This window comes from Macaca nemestrina, chromosome 14, assembly GCF_043159975.1.
Source record: "Macaca nemestrina isolate mMacNem1 chromosome 14, mMacNem.hap1, whole genome shotgun sequence".
Lineage (NCBI taxonomy): Eukaryota > Metazoa > Chordata > Mammalia > Primates > Cercopithecidae > Macaca > Macaca nemestrina.
The window spans coordinates 102,950,715-102,971,670 of NC_092138.1; positions in this window are offsets into that span (position 1 = coordinate 102,950,715).

The window sequence follows — 20,956 nt, forward strand, 5'->3', positions numbered from 1 at the left end:
GCTTTCTGAGAAACTTCTTTGTGTTCTGTGAAATCATCTCACAGTGTTACAGCTTTCCCCTCAAGAAGCCTTTCGCTAACACAGTTGTGGTGGAATTGGCAAAGTGATATTTGGAAGCCCGTAGAGGGCTATGGTGAAAAAGGAAATATCCTCAGATGAAATCTAGAAAGAAGCTTCCTGAGAAACTGCTTAGTGCTCTGTTAATTCATCTCACAGAGTTACATCTGTGTTTCGTGGATCTCTTTGCTAGCCTTATTTCTGTGGAATCTGAGAACAGATATTTCGGATCCCTTTGAAGACTATAGGGCGAAAGGAATTATCCTCCGATAACAAAGAGAATGAAGGTTTATGAGAAACTTCCTTGTGTTCTGTGAAATCATCTCACGGAGTTACAGCTTTCCCCTCAAGAAGCCTTTCGGTAAGACAGTTCTTGTGGAATTGGCAAAGTGATATTTGGAAGCCCTTATAGGGCTATTGTGAAAAAGGAAATATCCTCAGATGAAATCTGGATAGAAGCTTCCTGAGAGACTGCTTAGTGTTCTGTTAATTCATCTCACAGAGTTACATCTGTATTTCGTGGATCTCTTTGCTAGCCTTATTTCTGTGCAATCTAAGAACACATATTTCGGATCCCTTTGAAGACTATAGGGCCAAAGGAAATATCCTCCGGTAACAAAGAGAAAGAAGCTTTCTGAGAAACTTCTTTGTGTTCTGTAAAATTATCTCACAGAGTTACAGCTTTCACCTCAAGAAGCTTTTTGCTAAGACAGTTCTTGTGGAATTGGCAAAGTGATATTTGGAAGCCCATAGAGGGCTACGGTGAAAAAGGTAATATCCTCAGATGAAATCTGGAAAGAAGCTTTCTGAGAAACAGCTTAGTGTTCTGTTAATTCATCTCACAGAGTTACATCTGTATGTCGTGGATCTCTTTGCTAGCCTTATTTCTGTGGAATCTGAGAACAGATATTTCGGATCCCTTTGAAGAATATAGGGCCAAAGGAAATATCCTCCGATAACAAAGAGAAAGAAGCTTTCTGAGAATCTTCATTGTGTCCTCTGAAATCATCTCACAGAGTTACAGCTTTCCCCTCAAGAAGCCTTTCGCTAAGACAGTTCTTGTGGAATTGGCAAAGTGATATTTGGAAGCCCATAGAGGGCTATGGTGAGAAAGGAAATATCCTCAGATGAAATCTGGAAAGAAGCTTCCTGAGAAACTGCTTAGTGTTCTGTTAATTCATCTCACAGTGTTACATCTGTATTTCGTGGATCTCTTTGCTAGCCTTATTTCTGTGGAACCTGAGAACAGATATTTCGGATCCCTTTGAAGACTATAGGGCCAAAGGAAATATCCTCTGATAACAAAGAGAAAGAAGCTTTCTGAGAAACTTCTTTGTGTTCCGTGAAATCATCTCACAGAGTTACAGCTTTCCCCTCAAGAAGCCTTTCGCTAAGACAGTTCTTGTGGAATTGGCAAAGTGATATTTGGAAGCCCATAGAGGGCTATGGTGAAAAAGGAAATATCCTCAGATGAAATCTAGAAAGAAGCTTCCTGAGAAACTGCTTAGTGCTCTGTTAATTCATCTCACAGTGTTACATCTGTATTTCGTGGATCTCTTTGCTAGCCTTATTTCTGTGGAATCTGAGAACAGATATTTCGGATCCCTTTGAAGACTATAGGGCCAAAGGAAATATCCTCCGATAACAAAGAGAATGAAGGTTTCTGAGAAACTTCCTTGTGTTCTGTGAAATCATCTCACAGAGTTACAGCTTTCCCCTCAAGAAGCCTTTCGCTAAGACAGTTCTTGTGGAATTGGCAAAGTGATATTTGGAAGCCCATAGAGGGCTATGGTCACAAAGGAAATATCCTCAGATAAAATCTGGAAAGAAGCTTCCTGAGAAACTGCTTAGTGCTCTGTTAATTCGTCTCACAGAGTTACATCTGTATTTCGTGGATCTCTTTGCTAGCCTTATTTCTGTGGAATCTGAGAACAGATATTTCGGATCCCTTTGAAGACTAGAGGGCCAAAGGAAATATCCTCCGATAACAAAGAGAATGAAGGTTTCTGAGAAACTTCCTTGTGTTCTGTGAAATCATCTCACAGAGTTACAGCTTTCCCCTCAAGAAGCCTTTCGCTAAGACAGTTCTTGTGGAATTGGCAAAGTAATATTTGGAAGCCCATAGAGGGCTATTGGGAAAAAGGAAATATCCTCAGATGAAATCTGGAAAGAAGCTTCCTGAGAAACTGCTTAGTGTTCTGTTAATTCATCTCACAGAGTTACATCTGTATTTCCTGGATCTCTTTGCTAGCCTTATTTCTGTGGAATCTGAGAACAGATATTTCGGATCCCTTTGAAGACTATAGGGCCAAAGGAAATATCCTCCGGTAACAAAGAGAAAGAAGCTATCTGAGAAACTTCTTTGTGTTCTGTAAAATCATCTCACAGAGTAACAGCTTTCACCTCAAGAAACCTTTTGCTAAGACAGTTCTTGTGGAATTGGCAAAGTGATATTTGGAAGCCCTTAGAGGGCTATGGTGAAAAAGGTAATATCCTCAGATGAAATCTGGAAAGAAGCTTTCTGAGAAACAGCTTAGTGTTCTGTTAATTCATCTCACAGAGTTACATCTGTATGTCGTGGATCTCTTTGCTAGCCTTATTTCTGTGGAATCTGAGAACAGATATTTCGGATCCCTTTGAAGACTATAGGGCCAAAGGGAATATCCTCCGATAACAAAGAGAAAGAAGCTTTCTGAGAACCTTCTTTGTGTTCTGTGAAATCATCTCACAGAGTTACAGCTGTCCCCTCAAGAAGCCTTTCGCTAAGACAGTTCTTGTGGAATTGGCAAGGTGATATTTGGAAGCCCATAGAGGGCTATTGTGAAAAAGGAAATATCCTCAGATGAAATCTAGAAAGAAGCTTCCTGAGAAACTTCTTAGTGCTCTGTTAATGCATCTCGCAGAGTTACATCTGTATTTCGTGGATCTCTTTGCTAGCCTTATTTCTGTGGAATCTGAGAACAGATATTTCTGATCCCGTTGAAGACTATAGGGCCTAAGGAAGTATCCTCTGATAACAAAGAGCAAGAAGCTTTCTGAGAAACTTCTTTGTGTTCTGTGAAATCATCTCACAGAGTTACAGCTTTCCCCTCAAGAAGCCTTTCGCTAAGACAGTTCTTGTGGAATTGGCAAAGTGATATTTGGAAGCCCATAGAGGGCTATGGTGAAAAAGGAAATATCCTCAGATGAAATCTGGAAAGAAGCTTCCTGAGAAACTGCTTAGTGCTCTGTTAATTCGTCTCACAGAGTTACATCTGTATTTCGTGGATCTCTTTGCTAGCCTTATTTCTGTGGAATCTGAGAGCAGATATTTCGGATCCCTTTAAGATTATAGGGCCAAAGGAAATATCCTCCGATAACAAAGACAAAGAAGCTTTCTGAGAAACTTCTTTGTGTTCTGTGAAATCATCTCACAGAGTTGCAGCTTTCCCCACAAGAAGCCTTTCGCTAAGACAGTTCTTGTGGAATTGGCAAAGTGAGATTTGGAAGCCCATAGAGGGCTATGGTGAAAAAGGAAATATCCTCAGATGAAAACTGGAAAGAAGCTTCCTGAGAAACTGCTTACTGTTCTGTAAATTCATCTCAAAGTGTTACATCTGTATTTCGTGGATCTCTTTGCTAGCCTTATTTCTGTGGAATCTGAGAACAGATATTTCGGATCCCTTTGAAGACTATAGGGCCAAAGGAAATATCCTCCGATAACAAAGAGAATGAAGGTTTCTGTGAAACTTCCTTGTGTTCTGTGAAATCATCTCACAGAGTTACAGCTTTCCCCTCAAGAAGCCTTTCGCTAAGACAGTTCTTGTGGAATTGGCAAAGTGATATTTGGAAGCACATAGAGGGCTATGGTGAAAAAGGAAATATCCGCAGATGAAATCTGGAAAGAAGCTTCCTGCGAAACTGCTTAGTGTTCTGTTAATTCATCTCACAGTGTTACATCTGTATTTTGTGGATCTCTTTGCTAGCCTTATTTCTGTGTAATATGAGAACAGATATTTCGGATCCCTTTGAAGACTATAGGGCCAAAGGAAATATGCTCTGATAACAAAGAGAAAGAAGCTTTCTGAGAAACTTCTTTGTGTTCCGTGAAATCATCTCACAGAGTTACAGCTTTCCCCTCAAGAAGCCTTTCGCTAAGACAGTTCTTGTGAAATGGGCAAAGTGATATTTGGAAGCCCACAGAGGGCTATGGTGAAAAAGGAAATATCCTCAGATGAAATCTAGAAAGAAGCTTCCTGAGAAACTGCTTAGTGCTCTGTTAATTCATCTCACAGTGTTACATCTGTATTTCGTGGATCTCTTTGCTAGCCTTATTTCTGTGGAATCTGAGAACAGATATTTCGGATCCCTTTGAAGAATATAGGGCCAAAGGAAATATCCTCCGATAACAAAGAGAATGAAGGTTTCTGAGAAACTTCCTTGTGTTCTGTGAAATCATCTCACAGAGTTACATCTTTCCCCTCAAGAAGCCTTTCGCTAAGACAGTTCTTGTGGAATTGGCAAAGTAATATATGGAAGCCCATAGAGGGCTAAGGTGAAAAAGGAAATATCCTCAGATGAAATCTGGAAAGAAGCTTCCTGAGAAACTGCTTAGTGCTCTGTTAATTCATCTTACAGAGTTACATCTGTATTTCGTGGATCTCTTTGCTAGCCTTACTTCTGTGGAATCTGAGAACAGATATTTCGGATCCTTTGAAGACTATAGGGCCAGAGGACATATCCTCCGATAACAAAGAGAAAGAAGCTTTCTGAGAAACTTCTTTGTATTCTGTGAAATCATCTCACAGAATTACCGCTTTCACCTCAAGAGGCCTTTCGCTAAGACAGTTCCTGTGGAATTTGCAAAGTGATATTTGGAAGCTCATAGAGGGCTATGGTGAAAAAAGAAATATCCTCAGATGAAATCTGGAAAGAAGCTTTCTGAGAAACTGCTTAGTGTTCTGTTAATTCATCTCACAGAGTTACATCTGTATTTCGTGGATCTCTTTGCTGGCCTTATTTCTGTGGAATCTGAAAACAGACATTTCGGATCCCTTTGAAGACTATAGGGCCAAAGGAAATATCCTCCGATAACAAAGAGAAAGATGCTTTCTGAGAACCCTCTTTGTTTTCTGTGAAATCATCTCACAGAGTTTCAGCTTTCCCCTCAAGAAGCCTTTCGCTAAGACAGTTCTTATGGAATTGGCAAAGTGATATTTGGTAGCCCATAGAGGTCTATGGTGATAAAGGAAATATCCTCACATGAAATCTGGAAAGAAGCTTTCTGCGAAACTGCTTAGTGTTCTGTTAATTCATCTCACAGAGTTACATCTGTATTTCGTGGATCTCTTTGCTAGCCTTATTTCTGTGGAATCTGAGACCAGATATTTCGGAAACCTTTGAAGACTATAGGGCCAAAGGAAATATCCTCAGATAACAAAGAGAAAGAAGTTTTCTGAGAAACTTCTTTGTGTTCTGCGAAATCATCTCACAGAGTTACAGCATTCCCCTCAAGAAGCTTTTCGCTAAGACAGTTCTTGTGGAATTGGCAAAATGATATTTGGAGGCCCTTAGAGGGCTATGGTTAAAAAGGAAATATCCTCAGATGAAATCTGGAAAGAAGCTTTCTGAGAAACTGCTTAGTGTTCTGTTAATTCATCTCATAGAGTTACAATTGTATTTCTTGGATTTCTTTGCTAGCCCTATTTCTGTGGAATCTGAGAACAGACATTTCGGATCCCTTTGAAGACTACAGGGCCAAAGGAAATTTCCTCCGATAACAAAGAGAAAGAAGCTTTCTGAGAAACTTCTTTGTGTTCTGTGAAATCATCTCACAGAGTTACAGCTTTCCCCTCAATAAGCCTTTGGCTAAGACAGTTCTTGTGGAACTGGCAAAGTGATATTTGGAAGCCCATAGAGGGCTATTTTGAATAAGGAAATATCCTCAGATGAAATAGGGAAGGAAGCTTTCTGAGAAACTGCTTAGTGTTCTGTTATTTCATCTCACAGAGTTACATCTGTATTTCGTGGATCTCTTTGCTAGCCTTATTTCTGTGGAATCTGAGAACAGATATTTCGGATCCCTTTGCAGACTATAGGGCCAAAGGAAATATCCTCCGATAACAAAGAGAAACAAGCTTTCTGAGAAACTTCTTTGTGTTCTGTGAAATCATCTCACAGCGTTACAGCTTTCTCCTCAAGAAGCCTTTCGCTAAGACAGTTCTTGTGGAATTGGCAAAGTGATATTTGGAAGCCCATAAAGGTCTACGGTGAAAAAGGAAATATCCTCACATGAAATCTGGAAAGAAGCTTTCTGAGAAACTGCTTAGTATTCTGTTAATTCATCTTACAGAGTTACATCTGTATTTCGTGGATCTCTTTGCTAGCCTTATTTCTGTGGAATATGAGAACAGATATTTCGGATCCCTTTGAGGACTATAGGGCCAAAGGAAATATCCTCCGATTGCAAAGAGAAAGAAGCTTTATGAGAAACTTCTTTGTGTTCTGTGAAATCATCTCACAGACTTACAGCTTTCCCCTCAAGAGGCCTTTCGATAAGACAATTCTTGTGTAATTTGCAAAGTGATATTTGGAAGCCCGTAGAGGGCTATGGTGAAAAAGCAAATATCCTCAGATGAAATCTGGAAAGAAGCTTTCTGAGAAACTGCTTAGTGTTCTGTTAATTCATCTCACAGAGTTACAATTGATTTCGTGGATCTCTTTGCTAGCCTTATTTCTGTGGAATCTGATAACAGACATTTCGGATCCCTTTGAAGACTATAGGCCCAAAGGAAATATCCTCCGATAACAAAGAGAAAGAAGCTTTCTGAGAAACTTCTTTGTGTTCTGTGAAATCATCTCACAGAGTTACAGCTTTCCCCTCAAGAAGCCTTTCGCTAAGACAGTTCTTGTGGAATTGGCAAAGTGATATTTGGAAGCCCATAGAGGCTATGGTGAAAAAGGAAATATCCTCAGATGAAATCTGGAAAGAAGCTTTCTGAGAAACTGCTTCGTGTTCTGTTAATTCATCTCACAGAGTTACATCTGTGTTTCGTGGATCTCTTTGCTAACCTTATTTCTGGGGAAGCTGAGAACAGATATTTCGGATCCCTTTGAAGACTATAGGGCAAAAGGAAATATCCTCCGATAACAAAGAGAAAGAAACTTTCTGAGAAACTTCTTTGTATTCTGTTAAATCACCTCACAGAGATATAGCTTTCCCCTCAAGAAGTCTTTCGCTAAGAGAGTTCTTGTGGAATTGGCAAAGTGATTTTTGAAAGCCCATAGAGGGCTATGGTGTAAAAGGAAACATCCTCAGATTACATCTGGAAAGAAGCTTTCTGAGAAATTGCTTAGTGTTTTATTAATTCATCTCACAGAGTTATATCTGTATTTCGTGGATCTCTTTCCTAGCCTTATTTCTGTGGAATCTGAGAACAGATATTTCGGATCCCTTTGGAGACTATAGGGCCATAAGAAATATCCTCCGGTAACAAAGAAAAAGAAGCTTTCTGAGAAACTTTTTTTGTGTTCTGTGAAATCATCTCACAGAGTTACAGCTTTCAACTCAAGAAGCCTTTCGCTAACACAGTTCTTGTGGAAATGGCAAAGTGATATTTGGAAGCCCATGGAGGGCTATGGTGAATAAGGAAATATCGTCAGATGAAATCTGGAAAGAAGCTTTCTGACAAACTGCTTAGTGTTCTGTTATTTCATCTCACAGAGTTACATCTGTATTTCGTGGATCTCTTTGCTAACCTTATTTCTGGGGAAGCTGAGAACAGATATTTCGGATCCCTTTGAAGACTATAGGGCAAAAGGAAATATCCTCCGATAACAAAGAGAAAGAAACTTTCTGAGAAACTTCTTTGTGTTCTGTGAAATCATCTCACAGAGTTACAGCTTTCTCCTCAAGAAGCTTTTCGCTAAGACAGGTCTTGTGGAATTGGCAAAGTGATATGTGGAAGCCCATAGTGGTCTATGGTGACAAGGAAATATCCTCAGATGAAATCTGGAAAGAAGCTTTCTGAGAAACTGCTTAGCGTTCTGTTAATTCATCTCCCTGAGTTACATCTGTATTTCGTGGATCTCTTTGCTAGCCTTGTTTCTGTGGAATCTGAGAACAGATATTTCGGATCACTTTGAAGACTATAGGGCCAAAGGAAATATCCTCCGATAACAAAGAGAAAGAAGCTTTCTGAGAAACTTCTTTGTGTTCTGTGAAATCATCTCACAGAGTTACAGCATTCCCCTCAAGAAGCCTTTCGCTAAGACAGTTGTTGTGGAATTGGCAAAATGATATTTGGAAGCCCATAGAGGGCTATGTTGAAAAAGGAAATATCCTCAGATGAAATCTGGAAAGAAGCTTTCTGTGAAACTACTTAGTGTTCTGTTAATTTATGTCACAGAGATACATCTGTATTTCGTGGATATCATTGCTAGCCTTATTTCTGTGGAATCTGAGAACAGATATTTCGCATCCGTTTGAAGACTATAGGGCCAAAGGAAATATCCTCCGATAACAAAGAGAAAGAAGCTTTCTGAGAAACTTCTTTGTGTTCTGTGAAATCATCTCACAGAGTTACAGCTTTCCCCTCAAGAAGCCTTTGGCTAAGACAGTTCTTGCGGAACTGGCAAAGTGATATTTGGAAGCCCATAGAGGGCTATGGTGAAAAAGGAAATATCCTCAGATGAAATCCGGAAAGAAGCTTTCTGAGAAACTGCTTAGTGTTCTGTTAATTCATCTCACAGAGTTTCATCTGCATTTCGTGGATCTCTTTGCTAGCCTTATTTCTGTGGAATCTGAGAACAGATATTTCGGATCCCTTTGAAGACTATAGGGCCAAAGGAAATATCCTCCGATAACAAAGAGAAAGAAGCTTTCTGAGAAACATCTTTGTGTTCTGTGAAATCATCTCACAGAGTTACAGCTTTCCCCTCAAGTAGCCTTTCGCTAAGACAGTTCTTGTGTAATTGGCAAAGTGATTTTTGAAAGCCCATAGAGGGCTATGGTGAAAAAGGAAATATCCTCAGATGAAATCTGGAAAGAAGCTTTCTGAGAAACTGCTTCGTGTTCTGTTAATTCATCTCACAGAGTTACATCTGTATTTCGTGGATCTCTTTGCTAACCTTATTTCTGGGGAAGCTGAGAACAGATATTTCGGATCCCTTTGAAGACTATAGGGCAAAAGGAAATATCCTCCGATAACAAAGAGAAAGAAACTTTCTGAGAAACTTCTTTGTGTTCTGTGAAATCATCTCACAGAGTTACAGCTTTCTCCTCAAGAAGCTTTTCGCTAAGACAGGTCTTGTGGAATTGGCAAAGTGATATGTGGAAGCCCATAGTGGTCTATGGTGATAAGGAAATATCCTCAGATGAAATCTGGAAAGAAGCTTTCTGAGAAACTGCTTAGCGTTCTGTTAATTCATCTCCCTGAGTTACATCTGTATTTCGTGGATCTCTTTGCTAGCCTTGTTTCTGTGGAATCTGAGAACAGATATTTCGGATCACTTTGAAGACTATAGGGCCAAAGGAAATATCCTCCGATAACAAAGAGAAAGAAGCTTTCTGAGAAACTTCTTTGTGTTCTGTGAAATCATCTCACAGAGTTACAGCATTCCCCTCAAGAAGCCTTTCGCTAAGACAGTTGTTGTGGAATTGGCAAAATGATATTTGGAAGCCCATAGAGGGCTATGTTGAAAAAGGAAATATCCTCAGATGAAATCTGGAAAGAAGCTTTCTGTGAAACTACTTAGTGTTCTGTTAATTTATGTCACAGAGATACATCTGTATTTCGTGGATATCATTGCTAGCCTTATTTCTGTGGAATCTGAGAACAGATATTTCGCATCCGTTTGAAGACTATAGGGCCAAAGGAAATATCCTCCGATAACAAAGAGAAAGAAGCTTTCTGAGAAACTTCTTTGTGTTCTGTGAAATCATCTCACAGAGTTACAGCTTTCCCCTCAAGAAGCCTTTCGCTGAGACAGTTCTTGTGGAATTGGCAAAGTGATATTTGGAAGCCCATAGAGGGCTATGGTGAAAAAACAAATATCCTCAGATGAAATCTGGAAAGAAGCTTTCTGAGAAACTGCTTAGTGTTCTGTTAATTCATCTCACAGAGTTACATGTGTATTTCGTGGATCTTTTTGCTAGCCTTATTTCTGGGGAATCTGAGAACAGATATTTCGGATCCATTTGAAGACTAAAGGTCCAAAGGAAATATCCTCCGATAAAAAAGAGAAAGAAGCGCTCTGAGAAACTTCTTTGTGTTCTGTTAAATCACCTCAAAGAGTTACAGCTTTCCCCTCAAGAAGTCTTTCGCTAAGAGAGTTCTTGTGGAATTGGCAAAGTGGTTTTTGAAAGCCCATAGAGGGCTATGGTGTAAAAGGACATATCCTCAGATTAAATCTGGAAATAAGGTATCTGAGAACCTGCTTAGTGTTCTGTTAATTCATCTCACAGAGTTACATGTGTATTTCGTGGATCTCTTTGCTAGCCTTATTTCTGTGGAATCTGAGAACAGATATTTCGGATCCCTTTGGAGACTATAGGGCCAAAGGAAATATCCTCCGATAACAAAGAAAAAGAAGCTTTCTGAGAAACTTTTTTGTTTTCTGTGAAATCATCTCACAGAGTTACAGCTTTCTACTCAAGAAGCCTTTCGCTAACACAGTTCTTGTGGAAATGGCAAAGTGATATTTGGAAGCCCATAGAGAGCTATGGTGAATAAGGAAATATCGTCAGATGAAATCTGGAAAGAAGCTTTCTGAGAAACTGCTTAGTGTTCTGTTATTTCATCTCACAGAGTTACATCTGTATTTCGTGTATCTTTTTGCTAGCCTTATTTCTGGGGAATCTGAGAACAGATATTTCGGATCCCTTTGCAGACTATAGGGCCAAATGAAATATCCTCCGATAACAAAGAGAAAGAAGCTTTCTGAGAAACTTCTTTGTGTTCTGTGAAATCATCTCACAGAGTTACAGCTTTCCCCTCAAGAAGCCTTTCGCTAAGACAGTTCTTGTGGAATTGGCAAAGTGATATTTGGAAGCCCATAGAGGGCTATGGCGAAAAAGGAAATATCCTCAGATGAAATCTGGAAAGAAGCTTTCTGAGAAACTGCTTTGTGATCTCTTAATTCATCTCACAGAGTTACATCTGTATTTCGTGGATCTCTTTACTAGCCTTATTTCTGTGGAATCTGAGAACAGATATTTCCGATCCCTTTGAGGACTATAGGGCCAGAGGAAATATCCTCCGATAACAAAGAGAAAGAAGCTTTCTGAGAAACTTCTTTGTGTTCTGTGAAATCATCTCACAGAGTTACAGCTTTCCCCTCAAGAGGCCTTTCGCTAAGACAGTTCTTGTGGAATTTGCAAAGTGATATTTGGAAGCCCGTAGAGGGTATGGTGAAAAAGGAAATATCCTCAGATGAAATCTGGAAAGAAGCTTTCTCAGAAACTGCTTAGTGTTCTGTTAATTTATGTCACAGAGTTACATCTGTATTTCGTGGATCTCTTTGCTAGCCTTACTTCTGTGGAATCTGAGAACAGATATTTCGGATCCCTTTGAAGACTATAGGGCCAAAGGAAATATCCTCTGATGACAAAGAGATAGAAGCTTTCTGAGAAACTTCTTTGTGTTCTGTGAAATCATCTCACAGAGTTTCAGCTTTCTCTTCAAGAAGCCTTTCACTAAGACAGTTCTTGTAGAATTGGCAAAGTGATATTTGGAAGCCCATAGAGGGCTATGGTGAAAAAGGAAATATCCTCAGATGAAATCTGGAAAGAAGCTTTCTGAGAAACTGCATAGTGTTCTGTTAATTCATCTCAAAGGGTTACATGTGTATTTCGTGGATCTCTTTGCTAGCCTTATTTCTGGGGAATCTGAGAACAGATATTTCGGATCCCTTTGAAGACTAAAGGGCCAAAGGAAATATCCTCCGATAACAAAGAGAAAGAAGCGCTCTGAGAAACTTCTTTGTGTTCTGTTAAATCACCTCACAGAGATACAGCTTTCCCCTCAAGAAGTCTTTCACTAAGAGAGTTCTTGTGGAATTGGCAAAGTGATTTTTGAAAGCCCGTAGAGGGCTATGGTGTAAAAGGAAATATCCTCAGATTAAATCTGGAAAGAAGCTTTCTGAGAACCTGCTTAGTGTTCTGTTAATTCATCTCACAGAGTTATATCTGTATTTCGTGGATCTCTTTCCTAGCCTTATTTCTGTGGAATGTGAGAACAGATATTTCGGATCCCTTTGGAGACTATAGGGCCAAAGGAAATATCCTCCGATAACAAAGAAAAAGAAGCTTTCTGAGAAACTTTTTGGTTTTCTGTGAAATCATCTCACAGAGTTACAGCTTTCTACTCAAGAAGACTTTCGCTAACACAGTTCTTGTGGAAATGGCAAAGTGATATTTGGAAGCCCATAGAGGGCTATTTTGAATAAGGAAATATCCTCAGATGAAATCGGGATGGAAGCTTTCTGAGAAACTGCTTAGTGTTCTGTTATTTCATCTCACAGAGTTACATCTGGATTTCGTGGATCTCTTTGCTAGCCTTATTTCTGGGGAATCTGAGAACAGATATTCCGGATCCCTTTGAAGACTAAAGGGACAAAGGAAATATCCTCCGATAAAAAAGAGAAAGAAGCGCTCTGAGAAACTTCTTTGTGTTCTGTTAAATCACCTCACAGAGATACAGCTTTCCCCTCAAGAATTCTTTCGCTAAGAGAGTTCTTGTGGAATTGGCAAAGTGATTTTTGAAAGCCCATAGAGGGCTATGGTGTAAAAGGAAACATCCTCAGATTACATCTGGAAAGAAGCTTTATGAGAAACTGCTTAGTGTTTTATTAATTCATCTCACAGAGTTACATCTGTATTTCGTGGATCTCTTTCCTAGCCTTATTTCTGTGGAATCTGAGAACAAATATTTCGGATCACTTTGGAGACTATAGGGCCAAAAGAAATATCCTCCGATAACAAAGAAAAAGAAGCTTTCTGAGAAACTTTTTTGTGTTCTGTGAAATCATCTCACAGAGTTACAGCTTTCAACTCAAGAAGCCTTTCGCTAACACAGTACTTGTGGAAATGGCAAAGTGATATTTGGAAGCCCGTAGAGGGCTATGGTGAATAAGGAAATATCGTCAGATGAAATCTGGAAAGAAGCTTTCTGAGAAACTGCTTAGTGTTCTGTTATTTCATCTCACAGAGTTACATCTGTATTTCGTGGATCTCTTTGCTAGCCTTATTTCTGGGGAATCTGAGAACAGATATTTCGGATCCCTTTGCAGACTATAGGGCCAAAGGAAATATCCTCCGATAACAAAGAGAAAGAAGCTTTTTGAGAAACTTCTTTGTGTTCTGTGACATCATCTCACAGAGTTACAGCTTTCCCCCCAAGAAGCCTTTCGCTAAGACAGTTCTTGTGGAATTGGCAAAGTGATATTTGGAAGCCCATAGAGGGCTACGGTGAAAAAGGAAATATCCTCAGATGAAATCTGGAAAGAAGCTTTCTGAGAAACTGCTTAGTGTTCTGTTAATTCATCTCACAGAGTTACATCTGTATTTCGTGGATCTCTTTGCTAGCCTTATTTCTGTGGAATCTGAGAACAGATATTTCCGATCCCTTTGAGGACTATAGGGCCAAATGAAATATCCTCCGATAACAAAGAGAAAGAAGCTTTATGAGAAACTTCCTTGTGTTCTGTGAAATCATCTCACAGAGTTTCAGCTTTCCCCTCAAGAGGCCTTTCGCTAAGACAGTTCTTGTGGAATTTGCAAAGTGATATTTGGAAGCCCATAGTGGGTATGGTGAAAAAGGAAATATCCTCAGATGAAATCTGGAAAGAAGATTTCTGAGAAACTGCTTAGTGTTCTGTTAATTCATCTCACAGAGTTACATCTGTATTTCGTGGATCTCTTTGCTGGCCTTATTTCTGGGGAATCTGAGAACAGATATTTCGGATCCCTTTGAAGACTATAGGGCAAAAGGAATTATCCTCCGATAACAAAGAGAAAGAAACTTTCTTGGAAACTTCTTTGTATTCTGTGAAATCATCTCACAGAGTTACAGCTTTCCCCTCAAGAAGCCTTTCGCTAAGACAGTTGTTGTGGCATTGGCAAAATGATATTTGGAAGCCCATAGAGGGCTATGGTGAAAAAGGAAATATCCTCAGATGAAATCTGGAAAGAAGCTTTCTGTGAAAATACTTAGTGTTCTGTTAATTTATGTCACAGAGTTACATCTGTATTTCGTGGATCTCATTGCTAGCCTTATTTCTGTGGAATCTGAGAACAGATATTTCGCATCCCTTTGAATACTGTAGGGCCAAAGGAAATATCCTCCGATAACAAAGAGAAAGAAGCTTTCTGAGAAACTTCTTTGTGTTCTGTGAAATCATCTCACAGAGTTACAGCTTTCCCCTCAAGAAGCCTTTCGCTAAGACAGTTCTTGTGGAATTGGCAAAGTGATATTTGGAAGCCCATAGAGGGCTATGGTGAAAAAGGAAATATCCTCAGATGAAATCTGGAAAGAAGCTTTCTGAGAACCTGATTAGTGTTCTGTTAATTCATCTCACAGAGTTACATCTGTATTTCGTGGATCTCTTTGATAGCCTTATTTCTGTGGAATCTGAGAACAGATAATTCGGATTCCTTTGAAGACTCTAGGGCCAAAGGAAATATCCTCCGATAACAAAGAGAAAGAAGCTTTCTGAGAAACTTCTTTGTGTTCTGTGAAATCATCTCACACAGTTACAGCTTTCCCATCAAGAAGCCTTTCGCTAAGACAGTTCTTGTGGAATTGGCAAAGTGATATTTGGAAACCCATAGAGGGCTATGGTGAAAAAAGAAATATCCTCAGATGAAATCTGGAAAGAAGCTTTCTGAGAAACTGTTTAGTGTTCTGTAAATTCATCTCACAGAGTTACATCTGTATTTCGTGGATCTCTTTGCTAGCCTTATTTCTGGGGAATCTGAGAACAGATATTTCGGATCCCTTTGAAGACTATAGGGCCAAAGGAAATATCCTCCGATAAAAAAGAGAAAGAAGCGCTCTGAGAAACTTCTTTGTGTTCTGTTAAATCACCTCACAGAGTTACAGCTTTCCCCTCAAGAAGTCTTTCGCTAAGAGAGTTCTCGTGGAATTGGCAAAGTGATTTTTGAAAGCCCATACAGGGCTATGGTGAAAAAGGAAATATCCTCAGATTAAATCTGGAAAGAAGCTTTCTGAGAAACTGCTTAGTGTTCTGTTTATTCATCTCACAGAGTTACATCTGTATTTCGTGGATCTCTTTCCTAGCCTTATTTCTGTGGAATCTGAGAACAGATATTTCGGATCCCTTTGGAGACTATAGGGCCAAAGGAAATATCCTCCGATAACAAAGAGAAAGAAGCTTTCTGAGAAACTTTTTTGTGTTCTGTGAAATCATCTCACAGAGTTACAGCTTTCAACTCAAGAAGCCTTTCGCTAACACAGTTCTTGTGGAACTGGCAAAGTGATATTTGGAAGCCCATAGAGGGCTATGGTGAATAAGGAAATATCATCAGATGAAATCTGGAAAGAAGCTTTCTGAGAAACTGCTTAGCGTTCCGTTAATTCATCTCACAGAGTTACATCTGTATTTCCTGGATCTCTTTGCTAGCCTTATTTCTGTGGAATCTGAGAACTGATATTTCGGATCACTTTGAAGACTATAGGGCCAATGGAAATATCCTCCGATAACAAAGAGAAAGAAGCTTTCTGAGAAACTTCTTTGTGTTCTGTGAAATCATCTCACAGAGTTACAGCATACCCCTCAAGAAGCCTTTCGCTAAGACAGTTGTTGTGGAATTGGCAAAATGATATTTGGAAGCCCATAGAGGGCTATGGTGAAAAAGGAAATATCCTCTGATGAAATCTGGAAAGAAGCTTTCTGAGAACCTGCTTAGTGTTCCGTTAATTCATCTCACAGAGTTACATCTGTATTTCGTGGATCTCTTTGCTAGCCTTATTTCTGTGGAATCTGAGAACAGATAATTCGGATCCCTTTGAAGACTATAGGGCCAAAGGAAATATCCTCCGATAACAAAGAGAAAGAAGCTTTCTGAGAAACTTTTTTGTGTTCTGTGAAATCATCTCACAGAGTTACAGCTTTCAACTCAAGAAGCCTTTCGCTAACACAGTTCTTGCGGAAATGGCAAAGTGATATTTGGAAGCCCATAGAGGGCTATGGTGAATAAGGAAATATCCTCAGATGAAATCTGGAAAGAAGCGTTCTGAGAAACTGCTTAGGGTTCTGTTATTTCATCTCAGAGAGTTACATCTGTATTTCGTGGATCTTTTGCTAGACTTATTTCTGTGGAATCTGAGAACAGATATTTCTGATCCCTTTGAAGACTATAGGGCCAAAGGAAATATCCTCCGATAACAAAGAGAAAGAAGCTTTCTGAGAAACTTCTTTGTGTTCTGTGAAATCATCTCACAGAGTTACAGCTCTCCCCTCAAGAAGCCTTTCGCTAAGACAGTTCTTGTGGAATTGGGAAAGTGATATTTGGAAGCCCCTACAGGGCTATGGTGAAAAAGGAAATATCCTCAGATGAAATCTGGAAAGAAGCTTTCTGAGAAACTGCTTAGTGTTTTGTTAATTCATCTCACAGAGTTACATCTGTATTTCGTGGATCTCTTTGCTTGCCTTATTTCTGTGGAATCTGAGAACAGATATTTCGGATCCCTTTGAAGACTAAGGGCCAAAGGAAATATCCTCCGATAACAAAGAGAAAGAAGCTTTCTGAGAAACTTCTTTGTGTTCTGTGAAATCATCTCACAGATTTACAGCTTCCCCTCAAGAGGTCTTTCGATGAGACAGTTCTTGTGGAATTGGCAAAGTGATATTTGGAAGCCCGTAGAGGGCTATGGTGAAATACGAAATATCCTCAGATGAAATCTGGAAAGAAGCTTTCTGAGAAACTGCTCAGTGTTCTGTTAATTCATCTCACAGAGTTATATCTGTATTTCGTGGATCTCTTTGCTAGCCTTATTTCTGTGCAATCTGAGAACAGATATTTCGGATCCCTTTGAAGACTATAGGGCCACAGGAAATATCCTCCGATAACAAAGAGAAAGAAGGTTTCTGAGAAACTTTTTGTGTTCTGTGAAATCATCTCACAGAGTTACAGCTTTCCCTTCAAGTAGCCTTTCTGTAAGACATTTCTTGTGGAATTGGCAAAGTAATATTTGGAAGCCCATAGAGGGCTATGGTGAAAAAGGAAATATCCTCAGATGAAATCTGGAAAGAAGCTTTCTGCGAAACTGCTTAGTGTTCTGTTAATTCATCTCACAGAGTTACATCTGTATTTCCTGGATCTCTTTGCCAGCCTTATTTCTATGGAAGCTGAGAACAGATATTTCGGATCCCGTTGAAGACTATAGGGCCAATGGAAATATCCTCTGATAACAAAGAGAAAGAAGCTTTCTGAGAAAATTCTTTGTGTTCTGTGAAATCATCTCCCCGAGTCATAGCTTTCCCCTCAAGAAGCCTTTCGCTAAAACAGTTCTTGTGGAATTGGCAAAGTGATATTTGGAAGCCCATAGAGGGCTATGGTGAAAAAGGAAATATCCTCAGATGAAATCTGGAAAGAAGCTTTCTGAGAAACTGTTAAATGTTCTGTTAATTCATCTCACAGAGTTACATCTGTATTTCGTCAATCTCTTTGCTAGCCTTATTTCTGTGGAATCTGAGAACAGATATTTCAGATCCCTTTGAAGACTATTGGGCCAAAGGAAATATCCTCCGATAACAAAGAGAAAGAAGCTTTCTGAGAAACTTATTTGTGTTCTGTGAAATCATCTCACAGAGTTACAGCTTTCCCCTCAAGAGGTCTTTCGCTAAGACAGTTCTTGTGGAATTGGCAAAGTGATATTTGGAAGCCCGTAGAGGGCTATGGTGAATAAGGAAATATCCTCAGATGAAATCTGGAAAGAAGCTTTCTGAGAAACTGCTAAGTGTTCTGTTAATTCATATAACAGAGTTACATCTGTATTTCGTGGATCTCTTTGCTAGCCTTATTTCTGTGGAATCTGAGAGCAGATATTTCGAATCCCTTTGTAGACTATATGGCCATAGGAAATATCCTCCGATAACAAAGAGAAAGAAGCTTTCTGAGAAACTTTTTTTGTTCTGTGAAATCATCTCACAGAGTTACAGCTTTCCCCTCAAGAAGCCTTTCTCTAAGACAGTTCTTGTGGAATTGGCACAGTGATATGTGGAAGCCCATAGAGGGCTATTTTGAATAAGGAAATATCCTCAGATGAAATCGGGAAGGAAGCTTTCTGAGAAACTGCTTCGTGTTCTGTTAATTCATCTCACAGAGTTACATCTGTATTTCGTGGATCTGTTTCCTAGCCTTATTTCTGTGGAATCTGAGAACAGATATTTTGGATCCCTTTGAAGACTAAAGGACCAAAGGAAATATCCTCCGATAGCAAAGAGAAAGAAGCTTTCTGAGAAACTTCTTTGTGTTCCGTGAAATCATCTCACAGAGTTACAGCTTTCCCCTTAAGAATCCTTTCGCTAAGACAGTTCTTGTGGAATTTGCAAAGTGATATTTGGAAGCCCATAGAGGGCTATGGTGAAAAAGGAAATATCCTCAGATGAAATCTGAAAAGAAGCTTTCTGAGAAACTGCTTAGTGTTCTGTTAATTCATCTCACAGAGTTACATCTGTATTTCCTGGATCTCTTTGCCAGCCTTATTTCTATGGAATCTGAAAACAGATATTTCGGATCCCGTTGAAGACTATAGGGCCAATGGAAATATCCTCTGATAACAAAGACAAAGAAGCTTTCTGAGAAAATTCTTTGTGTTCTGTGAAATCATCTCCCCGAGTTATAGCTTTCCCCTCAAGAAGCCTTTCGCTAAAGCAGTTCTTGTGGAATTGGCAAAGTGATATATGGAAGCCCATAGAGGGCTATGGTGAAAAAGGAAATATCCTCAGATTAAATCTGCAAAGAAGGTTTCTGAGAAACTGCTTCGTGTTCTGTTAATTCATCTCACAGAGTTACATCTGTATTTCGTGGATCTCTTTGCTAGCCTTATTTCTGTGGAATCTGAGAACAGATATTTCGGATCCATTTGAAGACTATAGGGCCAAAGGAAATATCCTCCGATAACAAAGAGAAAGAAGCTTTCTGAGAAACTTCTTTGTGTTCTGTGAAATCACCTCACAGAGTTACAGCTTTCCCCTCAAGAGGTCTTTCGCTAAGACTGTTCTTGTGGAATTGGCAAAGTGATATTTGGAAGCCCATAGAGGGCTATGTTGAATAACGAAATATCCTCAGATGAAATCTGGAAAGAAGCTTTCTGAGAAACTGCTAAATGTTCTGTTAATTCATCTCACAGAGTTACATCTGTATTTCGTCAATCTCTTTGCTAGCCTTATTTCTGTGGAATCTGAGAACAGATATTTCAGATCCCTTTGAAGACTATATGGCCATAGTAAATATCCTCCGATAACAAAGAGAAAGAAGCTTTCTGAGAAAATTCTTTGTGTTCTGTGAAATCATCTCACAGAGTTACAGCTTTCCCATCAGGAAGCCTTTCGCTAAAGCAGTTCTTGTGGAATTGGCAAAGTGATATTTGGAAGCCCCTACAGGCCTAGGGTGAAAAAGGAAATATCCTCAGATGAAATCTGGAAAGAAGCTTTCTGAGAAATTGCTTAGTGTTCTGTTAATTCATCTCACAGAGTTACATCTGTATTTCGTGGATCTCCTTGCTAGCCTTATTTCTGTGGAATCTGAGAACAGATATTTCGGATCCCTTTGAAGACAATAGGGCCAAAGGAAATATCCTCCGATAACAAAGAGAAAGAAGCTTTCTGAGAAACTTATTTGTGTTCTCCGAAATCATCTCACAGAGTTACAGCTTTCCCCTCAAGAGGCCTTTCGCTAAGACAGTTCTTGTGGAATTTGCAAAGTGATATTTGGAAGCCCATAGAGGGCTATGGTGAAAAAGGAAATATCCTCAGATGAAATCTGGAAAGAAGCTTTCTGAGAAACTGCTAAATGTTCTGTTAATTCATCTCACAGAGTTACATCTGTATTTCGTCAATCTCTTTGCTAGCCTTATTTCTGTGGAATCTGAGAACAGATATTTCAGATCCCTTTGAAGACTATAGGGCCAAAGGAAATACCTCCGATAACAAAGAGAAAGAAGCTTTCTGAGAAACTTATTTGTGTTCCGTGAAATTATCTCACAGAGTTACAGCTTTCCCCTCAAGAGGTCTTTCGCTAAGACAGTTCTTGTGGAATTGGCAAAGTGATATTTGGAAGCCCGTAGAGGGCTATGGTGGATTACGAAATATCCTCAGATGAAATCTGGAAAGAAGCTTTCTGAGAAACTGCTAAGTGTTCTGTTAATTCATCTCACAGTGTTACATCTGTATTTCCTGGATCTCTTTGCTAGCCTTATTTCTGTGGAATCTGAGAACAGCTATTTCGAATCCCCTTGTAGACTATATGGCCATAGGAAATATCCTCCGATAACAAAGAGAAAGAAGCTTTCTGAGAAATTTTTTTTGTTCTGTGAAATAATCTCACAGAGTTACAGCTTTCCCCTCAAGAAGCCTTTCTCTAAGACAGTTGTTGTGGAATTGGCAAAGTGATATTTGGAAGACCATAGAGGGCTAAGGTGAAAAAGGAAATATCCTCAGATGAAATCTGGAAAGATGCTGTCTGAGAAACTGCTTCGTGGTCTGTTAATTCATCTCACAGAGTTACATCTGTATTTCGTGGATCTTTTTCCTAGCATTATTTCTGTGGATTCTGAGAACAGATATTTCGGATCCCTTTGAAGACTACAGGGCCAATGGAAATATCCTCTGGTGACAAAGAGAAAGAAGCTTTCTGAGAAACTTCTTTGTGTTCTGTGAAATCATCTTCCAGAGT